The 13508-nt window shown below is 38.7% G+C and overlaps 1 pseudogene; it reads left to right on the top strand.

Annotated features, from left to right (window-relative positions):
• Window positions 1-1354: 1354 nt before the first annotated feature.
• Window positions 1355-6272, top strand: LOC141409974 (uncharacterized; annotated as a pseudogene).
• The last annotated feature ends 7236 nt before the right edge of the window (window positions 6273-13508 follow it).

Raw genomic sequence — 13508 nt, 5'->3', positions numbered from 1 at the left:
GATAATTTTTAAACTTTATATGGCATAAGGAAATAAGATTTAAGGTTGGTCAAAATTACAGTATGAAAAATATTTTTTACTAGTATAATAAAAATGCTATTCAGAATAATACATCTACCGATAACAGAGAGGAAAATGCAACATTAATTATGATACATAATTTTAAACTTTGATAGTATGATTAGGAATAATTTGCTCTCTCTTTTGAATCATTCACAATTCAGTTGTTAATAAATACTACTATAGCCATTTTAAGTATCAATGTAATACAGGGAATTCAATTATTAATAAATTATTGGATGATTGAAGGCATAGAGTCTATGTCAGGTCCCCAGAATGATAATCTCAGGACAAAATTTACTGCAATTAGGAAGCTGGAGAATCGGGAAGCTAGCATTCCAAATATTAGTTCCATTATTATACCTCATTGGCAATCATTTATCGAGTAAGTAGCTGTTGCCACTGTTGATTCCATGTGATGGTTAATACTGAGTGTCAGCTTGATTGGATTGAAGGATACAAAGTATTGATCCTGGGTGTGTTTGCCAGGGTGTTGCCAAAAGAGATTAACATTTGAGTCAGCAGACTGGGGAAGGTAGATTTATGTTAATCTGGTGAGCACAGCTGCCAATGAATGTAAAGCAGGCAGAAAAAACCTGAAAAAGGTGAGAAGGGCCTAGTCTCTGAGCTTACATCTTTCTCTCATGCTGGAGGCTTCCCTCGAACATCAGAATCTAAGTTCTTCAGGTCTGGGACTCGGCAGGGCTTTGCTTGCTCCTCAACTTGCATACAGTCTATGGTATGACCTTCTGATGCTGTAAGTTAATACTTAATAGACTCATATATATATGTGTGTGTGTGTATGTGTATATATGTGTATGCATGTGTGTATATATATGCGTGTGTGTATATATATATGTGCGTGTGTGTGTATATCTATCTATCTATCTATCTATCTATCTATCTATCTATCTATCTCTATCTCCTATTATTTATGTCCCTCTAAGAGAACCCTGACTAATACAGATTTTGGTACCAGGAGTGGTTCTAGAGAAACGGAATATTAAGAATGGAGTTTTTTCATTGATTTTGAAGTTTCTGGAGTAGGCCACTTAATAGGATTAGATCAAAAATTGCTAAGGAATCCACTTCTGATAATATGAAGAACACTGAGAGTCTTTGGCATGAACTGTTTGGAGAGTTATGCAAAATAAATGCATTTGACACTCCTGATTTACCACTTGTGAGAGGCAAGGAGTCTAGAAACGCTATACATAATACCTTTGACCACATGTGGAGAACCAAGTAACATAATAAAGCTGGTCGGTTGCTCCTAAGTTCACTGGACAGTTTGATGAAAGGAAATGATGAACTTGAGGATTCTGTTTCCAGGTTTCAGAAGCAGACACTGAGCCTCAAATCTGCTAAGATTACCCTGAGTGAGAATCTTATCTCCTGTAGAGAAAGAGCTGAAATTGTGGAAAAACAGATGCAAGCTGTTATCATGCGAGTGGCTGACTTGCAACAAAAGGTGCATGCGCAGCCTCACAAGGTGTCGACTTTTAAAGTGAGGGCATTGACTGGAAAATAATGGGGTTCTGCAATGTGGAATGTGGACGTATGGGAGGACCCTGATGAAGCTGGGGACACTGGGTTTGTAAACCCTGATAAACTTTTTTTTACCAGAAGGAACAGCATCCCCATTTCCAGTAGTGGCAACATCCCCTCTCGGATCCATGATGCCATCAGCCTTTCCACCATTGTCTGAGGATCCATGATGCCATCAGCCTTTCCACCATTGCCTGAGGAAATAAACCCTGTGCTGCCTGTGACAACACTGATGACCTCCCCTGAAGCAGTTGCCAGGCAAGATAATGTTGATTCTCCTCAGAAGCCACCCCCAACACCTCTGTCTGCTTCTATACCTGTAACTAGAGTCCCCGCAGGCCCCTAGAGGTGAGGTGGAGAGTGCAACCCATGAGGAGCTGCCCTACACTCCAAAAGAAGTGCTTCAGTTCTCTAATTTATATAAACACCAATCTGGAGAACAGATATGGGGAAGGATATTAGGGGTATGGGATTATTATGAAAGGAACATAGAATTGGATCAGGCTGAATTTACTGATTTGGGTCCACTAGGAAGGGAATCTGCTTTTAATGTTGCTACTTGGGGAGTTCAAAAAGGCTCTAATAGTTTATCTGCTTTGTTAGTTGAAATATGGATTAAAAGATGGCCCACTGTGAGTGAGCTAGAAATGTCTTGGTTTCATGTAGAGGAATCATTCATAATCAGTTGTTAACAAATACTACTACAGCTATTATAATTATCACTTTAATATAGGGAATTCAATTATTAATACATTGTTGGAAGGCTGAAGGTATAGACTCTATGCCAGGTCACCAGAATGATAAACTCAGGACAAAATTTACTGCAATTAGGAAGCTGGAGAATCAAGAAGCTAGCGTTACAAATATTAGTTTTATCATTATACCTCATTGGCAATGATTTGCATAGTAGAAGGCTGTTGCACCTGTTGACTCCATGTGATGGTTAATACTGAGTGTTAACTTAATTGGATTGTATATAATCTAGATAAAACAAACTCCCCTTCATTGAATAAACTATTGAATGTAGAGGAAGGGATCCAAAGGCTTAGGGAGATTGGGATAGTGGAGTGGATTAGTCGCTTTAGAAATTTTCTTCCCAGCTGTGAGGGTACAGAAGATATACCCTTGACCAATGCCTTGTAAAATAGATTTGTGAAGGCAGCACCTGCATCTTTGAGGAGCCCTGTAATTGCACTTCTCTGAATGTCAGATCTGACAGTGGAAACCACAATCACGCAACTACAAAATTTAAATACAATGGGAATAATTGGACTCTGCGGTGGCAGGGGTCAAGTGGCAGCACTCAATCATAAACGTGAGCAAGATGGGCATAGCTACTGTAATGGACAGCAGAGGCAAAGCAACAATCAGAATAGTCTTACTCATGTAGAGCTCTGGCACTGGCAAATTAATCACAGTGTTCCTAGAAGTAGAATGGAGAGGAAGCTTACTGCATTCCTACTTAAATTATATAAATGAAAAACTTCTAGGTTGAATAGACAAAAGAGCAATTTGAATTACACAAACAGAGAATCATGGCCCCTCAGTTAATGTCCTGACTTCAGCCAGTTTACAGACCCAGAACCCTTTGAATGATGGGGAGGCCAGGTCGTCACCTTGAAGGAAGGACACCACTATATTACCAACAATTTAAGCAGTGAATCATTTTCCCATCCTTCCCCAAGGAGACCTCCAGCCATTTACCAGGGTAGCTGGGCATTGGAGAAAGGAAAATGATTAGACATTTAGGGGACTACTGGAAACTGGATCTGAGTTGACGTTGATTCCTGGAGACCCAAAATTTCATTATGGTCCTCCAGTTAAAGTAAGGGATTATGGAGGTCAGGTAATTAATGGAATTTTAGCTCAGGCCTAACTTAGTGGGTCCCCAGACTCACCCTGTGGTCATTTTCCCAGTGCAAGAAAGCGTAATTGGCATAGATACACTTAGCAGCTGGCAGAACCATCACATTGGCTCCCTGACTGGTATGGTGAGGACTATTGTGGTGGTAAAGGCCAAGAAGAAGCCAGTAAAGCTGCCTCTGCCTAGAAAAATACTAAGTCAAAGTCTATATTACATCGCTGGAGTGACAGCTGAGATTAGTGGCACCATCAAGGACTTGAAAGATGCAGGAGTGGTGATATCCAACACATCACCATTCAACTTTTTAATTTGGCCTGTGCAGAAGACAGATGAATCTTGGAGAATAACAGTGGACTATCATAAGCTTAAGCAAGCGGTGATTCCAATTGCAGCTGCTTAACCAGATGTGATCTCATTGCTTGAGCAAATTAACACATCTCCTGGTACCTGGTATGCAGCCATTGACTTGGCAAATGCCTTTTTCTCCATTCCTGTCCATAAGGCCCACCAGAAGCAATTTGCCTTTAGCTCACAAGGCCAGCAATATGCCTTTACTGTTCTACCTCAGGGATGTATCAACTCTCCAGCTTTGTATCATAATCTATTCAAAGAGACCTTTATCACTTTTTGCTTCTGCAAGATATCACATTGTTCCATTAAATTGAGGACATTATGCTGATTGGAGCCAGTGAGCAAGAAGTGTTAAACACACTGGATATATTGGTGAGACATTTGCATGCTACAGGACAGAAAAGAAATCTGACTAATATTCAGGGACCTTCTACCTCAGTAAAATTTCTTGGGGTCCAGTGGCGTGAGGCCTACTGAGATATTCCTTCTAAGGTAAAGGATAAGTTGCTGCATTTGGACCTTCTTACAACCAAGAAAGAGGCACAATGCCTAGTGGGCCTATTTGGATTTTGGAGGGAACACATTTGTCATTTAGATGTGTTAATCTGGCCCATTTATTCACTGACCCAAAAGTCAGCCAGTTTTAAGTGGGGTCCAGAACAGGAGAAGGCTCTGCAACAGGTTGAGGCTACTGTGCAAGCTGCTCTGCCACTTGGACCATATGACCCAGCAGATTCAATGGTGCTTGAGGTGTCAGTGGCAACAGGGATGCTGTTTGTAGCCTTTGGCAGGCTTCCATAGGTGAATCACAGTGGAGGCCTCTAGGATTTTGGAGCAAGGCCCTGCCATCTTCTGTAGATAACTACTCTTCTTTTGAGAGACAGCTCTTGGCTTGTTACCAGACTTTGGTGGAAACTGAACATTTGGCTATGGATCATCAAGTAACCATGTGACCTGAACTGCCTGTGATGAACTGGGTGCTTTCTGACCATCTAGGCATAAAGTGGATCTTGCACAGTAGCATTCCATCGTCAAATTGAAGTGGTATATATGTGACTGGGCTTGAGCAGGTCCTGAAGGCACAAGTAAGTTACATGAGGAAGTTGTTCAAATGCCCATGGTCTCCATTCCTGCCACCCTGCCTTCTTTTCCCCAGCCTGCACTGATGGCATCATTGGGAATTCCCTATGAACAGTTGACAGAGGAAGAGAAGACAAGAGCCTGCTTGACAGATGGTTCTGTATAATAGGCAAGCACCACCTGAAATGGGACAGCTGTAGCACTATATCCCCTTTCTAGGATGTCCCTAAAGTGTAACAGTGAAGGGAAATCTTTTCAGTGGGCAGAACTTCGAGCAGTGCACCTGGTTGTGTACTTTGCATGGAAGGAGAAATGGCCAGATTTGCAATTATATACTGACATGTGGGTCGTAACCAATGGTTTGGCTTAATGGTCAAGAATTTGGAAGAAGCATGATTGCAAAACTGGTAACAAAGAAATCTGGGGAAGAAGTATGTGGATGAACCTCTCTGGGTGGTCAAAAACTGTGAAGATATTTATACCCCTTGTGAGTGCTCACCAATGGGTAACCTTAGCAGACGAGGATTTTAATAATCAAGTGGATAAGACGACTAATTCTGCACGCACCACTCAGCCTCTTTCCCTGGCCACCCCTGTCATCCCCAATGGGCCCATGAACAAAGTGGCCATGGTGGCAGGAATGGAGGTTATGCATAGACTCAGCAACATGGACTTCCATTCAGCAAAGCTGACCTGGCTACGGCAGCTGCTGAATGCCCAATTTACCATCAGCTGAGACCAACACTGAGCCCTCAATATGACACCATTCACCAGGTTGATTAGCCAGCTATCTGGTGGCAGGTTGATTATCCTGGGACTCTTCCATCATGGAAAGAGCACAGGTCTGTTCTCACTATAATAGACACTTACTCTAGACATTGCCTATCCTGCACGCAATGCTTCTGCAAAGACAACCATTCGTGGATTCACGGAACGCCTTATCCACCATCTTGGTATTCCACACAGCACCGCCTCTGACCAAGGCACTCACTTTACAGCTAAAGAAGTGTGGCAGTGGACTCATGTTTATGAAATTCACTGGACTTACCATGTACCCCACCATCCTGGAGCAGTTGGATTGATAGCATGGTGAAATGGGCTTTTGAAGTCACAATTGTACCACCAACTAAGCGACAATACTTTGCAGAACTGGGGCAAAGTTCTCCCTAAGGTGGTGCATGTGTTCAATCATTGTCCAATACATGGTACTGTTTCTCCTATAATCAGGATTCACAGGTCCAGGAATGAAGGAGTGGAAGTGGAACTGTCATCACTGACCACCACCCCAAGTAATCCATTAGCAAAATTTTTGCTTGTTGTTCCCACGACATTACATTCTGCTGGCCTAGAAGTCTTAGTTCCAGAGTGAAGAATGCTGCCACCAGGAGACACAACAATGATTCCATTAAACTGGAAGTTAAGATTGCCACCTGGACACTTTGGGCTTCTCTTACGTTTAAGCTGAGAGGCAGAGAAGGGAGTTACAGTGTTGGCTGGGGTGATTGACCTGGACTATCAAGATTAAATCAGTCTACTACTCCACAATGGAGGTAAGGAAGAGTATGCATGGAATACAGGAGATCCATTAGGGCATCTCTTAGTATTTCCATGCCCTGTGATTAAGGCCAATGGGAAAATACAACAGCCCAATCCAAGGAGGACTACAATTGACCCAGACCCTTCATGAATAAAAGCTTGGGTCACTCCACCAAGAAAAAATGCCAAGACCTGCAGAGGTGCTTGCTGCAGGCAAAGGTAATACAGAATGGATAGTAAAAGAAGGTAGTCATCAATACCAGCTATGACCACATGATTAACTTCAGAAATGAGGACTGTAATTTTCATGAGTATTTCCTTCTTCTTTTGTTAAAAACATGTTTGTGCATGTATACACTTGTACTAACAAAATTCTCCATTTTATTTCCTTTTTCCTTTATCATATGATATAAGATTTGTTGACTGCATATTAGCATTTAAGTATTGTTAACTTTATGTAATAGTATTTGGGTTGGGGTTTGGTTTGTTTCTGGTTGTACGAAGGGAGGTTGTATTACATTATGTGTAATATGACCTTATTGTTGTCTTTATTTGAGGATCATGTATGATCTCATTAGATGTGTATATCTTCAAATTGACAAGGGGTGGACTTGTGATGGTTAATACTGAGTGTCAATTTGATTGGATGAAGGATACAGACTATTGATCCTAGGTGTATTTGCGAAGGTTGTTGCCAAAGGAGATTAACATCTGAGTCAGTGGTCTGGGGAAGGCAGATCTACGCTTAATCTGGTGGGCACAATCTAATCAGCCGCCACCAAATATAAAGCAGACAGAACACCTGAAAAAGGCGAGACGGGCCTAGTCTATGAGCCTACATCTTTCTCTCATGCTGGATGCTTCCTGTCCTTGAACGTCGGATTCCAACTTCTTCAGTTTTGGGACTAGAACTGGCTCTCTTTGCTCCTCAGCTTGCAGATAGTCTATTGTGGGACCTTGTGATCATGTAAGTTAATACTTAATAAACTCCTCTTTATATATATAAATATATCTCCTATTAGTTGTATCCCTCTAAGAGAACCCTGACTATTACACTACAATAATATGCTGCTTGCCTTAGCTGCAACGTGGGAATCAGAATTATGGTGAATCTGCTATATTCACACTGGTAAAACAGATACTTTAACTGATGCCAACTTTCTTTCCTTTTCCCCCTATAGATAATTGTGCCTTAACAAAGATTTTCTATATCTGTTGGCTAGATATTACACATTCATAATATAATCAATAATTGGTTGATAATTAATTGTGATGATTATACTAATTTTAAATATGGTAATAAATTCTAACTCTTTTAGATGTCTGATGATAAATAGATCCTCACAATAACTTATTGCCATCCTCGACAAAGGAATAGCTAAGATTACTATTCACTTTCTCCATATATGTAGATTGTTAAATACATGATTGTTTTATGCCAATTTTTTCTGAGAAATACTTCCAATGGATTAATTAATATTTAGAATATAATTTATTTTTCATTAGAATTGATGCATGTGTGCTTATCTTCATTTTTGAGAACTGTTAAGAAATAAGTTTATAAATAACAAATATTTCTCAGAAAAAAATGCATATCCACTTTCTAATATTTTGCACTCCAACCATATCCATGAACTCTTAGGATCACTGGTTCTTCATTACGCTCAACAATTCTATCCTAGGGTGTAGAATGTTATACTGTTTGTGGAGTAATTCTGGCAGTAGGATTCCAATTAAATGAATAGTTTATTAAGGAGAGTGCCACAGCTTGGCAGTGCTTTTTTGTATTATTTCTTAATCAGCTATGATCTAGTAGTAAGATGCCTTTTGGTTCAGGATAAATATGACAGCAAAACTCTCAGGGGGTTACAGAAATAGAAAAGCATTCAAAGTAAGCATTCAGCTGGTGTTACTTCTCATCAAGAATCAACTGATAAATCAAGAGGCTGAGAAAAGTACAAATCCTGTAATCTCTGTGAACTTACATTGAGGTTATAATGCTGACAGTGCGGGGAAGAAGGTCAAGTGGGACAGAAATATAAAATTTGTCTTAACCTTCAGGAAAGAAAGAGCTATAGCACTGGTGTTACATGGCCTAGAATTGTTCTGAAGCCTGAAAAGGAAACCTTTCTGGGCAAAGACATCGTCAAGTTATATTTTTATTTTCATACTGCAACAACTTCCTGTGGGTTGTTACGTGGGTTACATTCCTTGAAGCAGAGCATACAGCTGAAAGATTGCAACTCCTGACTCTGCACAAATTTAGCATTATCAGTCATTGTTCATTTTTCTTAACATTTAAACTGCTGGCAAGGTCCATGAACCAGTCACCACAGGAAAGCTCCTAGGTGGCAATTTTAGAGTGATTCAAGTCACTCTAGAGGAAAATCTGAAGGAAATTTTCCTCACTGGGAGACACTGAAATTTATACTACCTTAACATGATAACGCAACACGAAAAACAGACACCAGATAAGATTTTAGAAACTCTTTATAAATGTAAGGAGCATAAAAAGAATGAGTATTTGTAAAAGTCAAATTCTACAGGTCAAACATCTATTGTTTATTTACATTAACCTGAATTTAATGCTCCAAAGACAAATCTTACAAATTATATCGATAAGAATTAATACTTCTTTTTTTATAACCACATTTTCTGGCCAAATTTTCTATAGTTTCTTTCTTTCTCTGTCTCTCCCCCTCTCAATTTCTCCTGCTCTTAATCTCTCTCTCTCTCTCTCTCTCTCTCTCTCTCACACACACACACACACACACACACATTTATGTTATGGACGTGTTAGACCATTCTGATGGCCGTTATAATAAAATTGACTCTAGATATGTATGCAGGAAGCAGAAATAGTGATAAGAGACTTTCTTTCTCTTTCTTTCCACCTGAAGTGTTTACCAGGAGGAAGGATCAATGTTTTGGATTACAGGGGCCTATGGATTAGCACTGCATATGGAGACACTTTAGAACATATTAAAAATAACATGGAAATTTCCTCTAGGAAGTCTCTTGTTTAAAAATATATAAAAAAATCATTAATGATTTAACTGTGTTTCTGTTTATTGAACTAATAGGAAGAATATGAAATCTGGAGTCAGAAATCTATACAATTCATGCCCACTAAATGTTCATTTTTAATATTTAAGTTTAAATTTCCTACCCATATAAAATGTATTTAAAGATTCTATGAGTAAACAGCTATGCATTAATTCACTTAGTGCTCAATAAATGTGGTTTTCTTTATTTGAAGGAGCAAATCTAATCATTGTCGTTAGTTCATATCATATAATTTACACAAAAGAATGTAATGAATGCTGAATAAAGGTGGTAGTATTATACTTTTTTATTGTATTAAAGAAAGAATGTCTATCACCAAAGAATTCATCTTATGACTGACATTTTGAAAATAAACGCGTAACAAATCCTGCTCCTTGAATAAAAAATATACTTAATCTTTGCTTCCAGTTATTGACACAGAGCTTTATAAATACTGAATTTCTTTTTTTTTTTCTTTTTTTTTTTTTTTTTTTTTTGAGACGGAGTCTCGCTCTGTCGCCCGGGCTGGAGTGCAGTGGCCGGATCTCAGCTCAGTGCAAGCTCCGCCTCCCGGGTTTACGCCATTCTCCTGCCTCAGCCTCCAGAGTAGCTGGGACTACAGGCGCCCACCACCTCGCCCGGCTAGCTTTTTGTATTTTTTAGTAGAGATGGGGTTTCACTGTGTTAGCCAGGATGGTCTCGATCTCCTGACCTCCTGATCCGCCCGTCTCCGCCTCCCAAAGTGCTGGGATTACAGGCTTGAGCCACCGCGCCCGGCCCTGAATTTCTTGAATGATAGGACTGACTTGATCATCTTAATGAGATGATGCCATGTGGGGCCCTGAGATCACTTCAGAATGGAGACTGGTAACCGGAAAAAAACAACCACTTAATAAGGAGGCTTAAACTTTCAGCGCCACCCCTGCCTCAGACCTCTATGGAGGAGAGGATATATGGAGATCAAGTTCACGGTATGGCCAATGATTTATCAGTCATGTCTACCTAATGAAACTTCTGTAAAAACTCTCAACGATGAGGCTTGGAAAGCTTCCTAGCTCGGAACACCAGCTGTCCCTAACTCCAGGCAGACAAGAGGTACTGTGCCCCTTCCACTCAGAATTTAACCTATTTGTCTCTTCCATTTGGTTGCTGTGAAATATATCTTTGATAATAAGACCATAACTGGAAGTGTAGTGCTTTCAGTGAGTTCTGTGAATTATTCTAATGAATATCAAACTTGAAGGATTATCATGGGAAACCCTGAATTTGCAGCTAAGCCAGGCAGGGGTGTGAGTATCCTGAAGACCCCTGTCCTAGCTGGTATCTGAAGTAAGGGCAGTCTTGCTGGGAACTGTGAGATCACCAACTTGTGGGTTCAGACATTTTCTCTGAGTACTTAATGTTAGAACTTAAGGACTCTTTCTTTATTTTGTGAGATCTGACACTAACTTTGGGTAGTTTGTGTCAGAATTGAATTGAACTGTAGGATATTGAGCCAATGTCAGAAAATTGGATTTGAAACATAATACTCATATAGCTCTTCCGTATTTTGAGGGTCCTACACTAACTTCTTCCACGCTTACATTATTCATTCATGGCCTCACCACCTCTCCTTGCTAATCACCTTTGTCATCACATCAGTGTTCTGCTATCACCTTTGGATTACTTTTACATATAAGTAGACATTCTTAAGTTCTTAATGTGCTCATTTATACATCTACCACAGTTACCTCAGCTATCTGAGCTATCCAATTTGGATAACCCTAATAATATTGTCATTAAAAACTGCACTACAATCCAAACCAGATATTTTCATGTTCAGTGAGCTCACTAAAACCACACAAATGTTTAATTGTACTTGGCTAAGTCCCTAACATGTAAGTGTTGTTTCATCCATGAAAACCTTCAAACGATTGATAGTCTCACCTTCTCTGAATCCATTTGCCTTCTTACTCCTCCTAGTTAATTTCATTAGAACCCGGAACCAACATTCAAATCATTTTCTTGTAACTATATTCACCCAATTCAGTTACAGTTTTATTCTAACATGTTCTCATAACAAATCCCCGACTTGGATAAATAAATGTATATCTATATTTTTCCACTATGCAGCTTAATATTGATGGAGAAAAGTCATACAACTGGATATGACAATTGTATGGTTGTAAATTCATGATTACAAATAATAAATTTATGATTGCCATTCTTTTTTGAGCACTAATACTATTCAGTAATATAATTATATGTAACTACCTAAGCCCCACTCTTCACGCTCTCAGCTGACTATTCCCTGTCTTTTACACTATCCTCCAATAGTCCTTGCCAAGCATAACCAAGAAAAAATAGCTGATGGATTTTCCTCGTGATTTTCTGAGTTAATAGAAACTTTACTATCCACAAACTTACAAATCTACTTTATATTTCTCTCCACTTTTTCTTCTTTGTGTCACAAAAAAAGAGTTTTCCTTCCAGAAAAGGTTAAACTTTCCATCTGTGTTATGAACCACATCCCCCTATCTTCTTTTGGACATTTCTCCTTTGTTTATACCCACACCCTCCTGGGTGTATAATCACTAAATCTTTTTGTTTGTTTGTTTTTTCTTAATAAACATTGTAATTAACCAACACAGTTGATCTTGTAACAGCTTTTTTAAAAGTGAATTTTAAAAAGCCCTTAAAACAGCAAAAACAACAAAAGCAATATTTATAACATTTGAATGTTATAGAGCTATTTGATATGCTCTCAAAATACTCATTACCTCAATGACTCACTTTTCCTTTAATTGGCAAACTTATCAAAAACTTTCTACAACACATTGGCTTTACATCTTACTAAATTTCCAAGGTATAGCCTTCCCCACCGCTGCTCTCAATCCACTCTTTCAGACCTCTAGCTCCGTTAAGCAAAGGTATATTTTTAGTTTTAATCTTATTAAAATTTTAATAGTGTTCAGACCAGTTAAAACTATATTGTTTTGAAACTTTTTCATCTTGGCTTCCATGGCATGGTTTTCACCTGATTTTATTTTGATATCACTAACAATTTTTTCAATCTGTTTTTCAGTATCCTTTTGTTCTACTCTAATATAGATTTATTATCCAAACTTCATCGTAGGCCATTTTCTCTTTTTAGCAAATATCTCCTTTATGGGTGGGCTCAATCTTTCTAATCTATATATATATGCTAACAGCACTCAAGTATATATCACATAGAGATTACTTTTGAGAAATGTCTACCTCGCATCTTGCCTGAGTACTTTGAAGCTTCTACACTTCATATGTAACACATAGAAATTATAATTTTCCTATGTTATTGAAGCTCTATGTGATTCAGTCTTTTTCCCAAATTGGTGACATATTTTATCTACTTAGGTCCTCAAGCCATAAAACTGAAAATCATTTGGTAGTTTCCTCTCTCAACTTTTACACCAAATCCACTTTTCTAGTTCCTAAATCTATAGGGAGTCTGACCATTTCTCAGAATCTCTGCAAAGTGGCCGCATTGTCTTTTCTATTCAAATGCTAGTCATTTTGGGCTTCTTTAATTTTCATGCACTTGTCAAGCACTATGACAACTATGAGGATGCTATAGGGAGAATTAAATCAAATTAATTCACTCGAAAGTCTGACAGCTTGAGGAAAAATCAGCTGAATTTATTTCTCTTCAAGGAAGAAATATGTGTGGAAAAACACAAAATATTATTCAAAAATTTATACTACTAATTTATAGCTGAATCAGAGAGAGAATATCTAGAGAACAGGCTGATTTAAGTATTTTTAGAGAATATAAAGTTAAAAATTCCAAACAATGTATGCGAACTATATCTTATAATTCTCGCGCACACACACACACACACACACACACACACACACACACACAAAATCAGCTTGGGCATCTCTTTAAGACTGTATAGTGTATTGAGAAGATAAGAAGACTAAGATTTGTTTAGTAAACATGATACAGGCCTATTATGCCTCTTCAAATTTATTAGAATCATCTATATGGCATTTTTATTATGCTAAA

This window comes from Macaca fascicularis, chromosome 1 (assembly GCF_037993035.2).
Source record: "Macaca fascicularis isolate 582-1 chromosome 1, T2T-MFA8v1.1".
Classification (NCBI taxonomy): domain Eukaryota; kingdom Metazoa; phylum Chordata; class Mammalia; order Primates; family Cercopithecidae; genus Macaca; species Macaca fascicularis.
The sequence above is the reverse complement of the archived record's forward strand: the minus strand, read 5'-3'. Positions and strand labels throughout refer to the sequence as shown.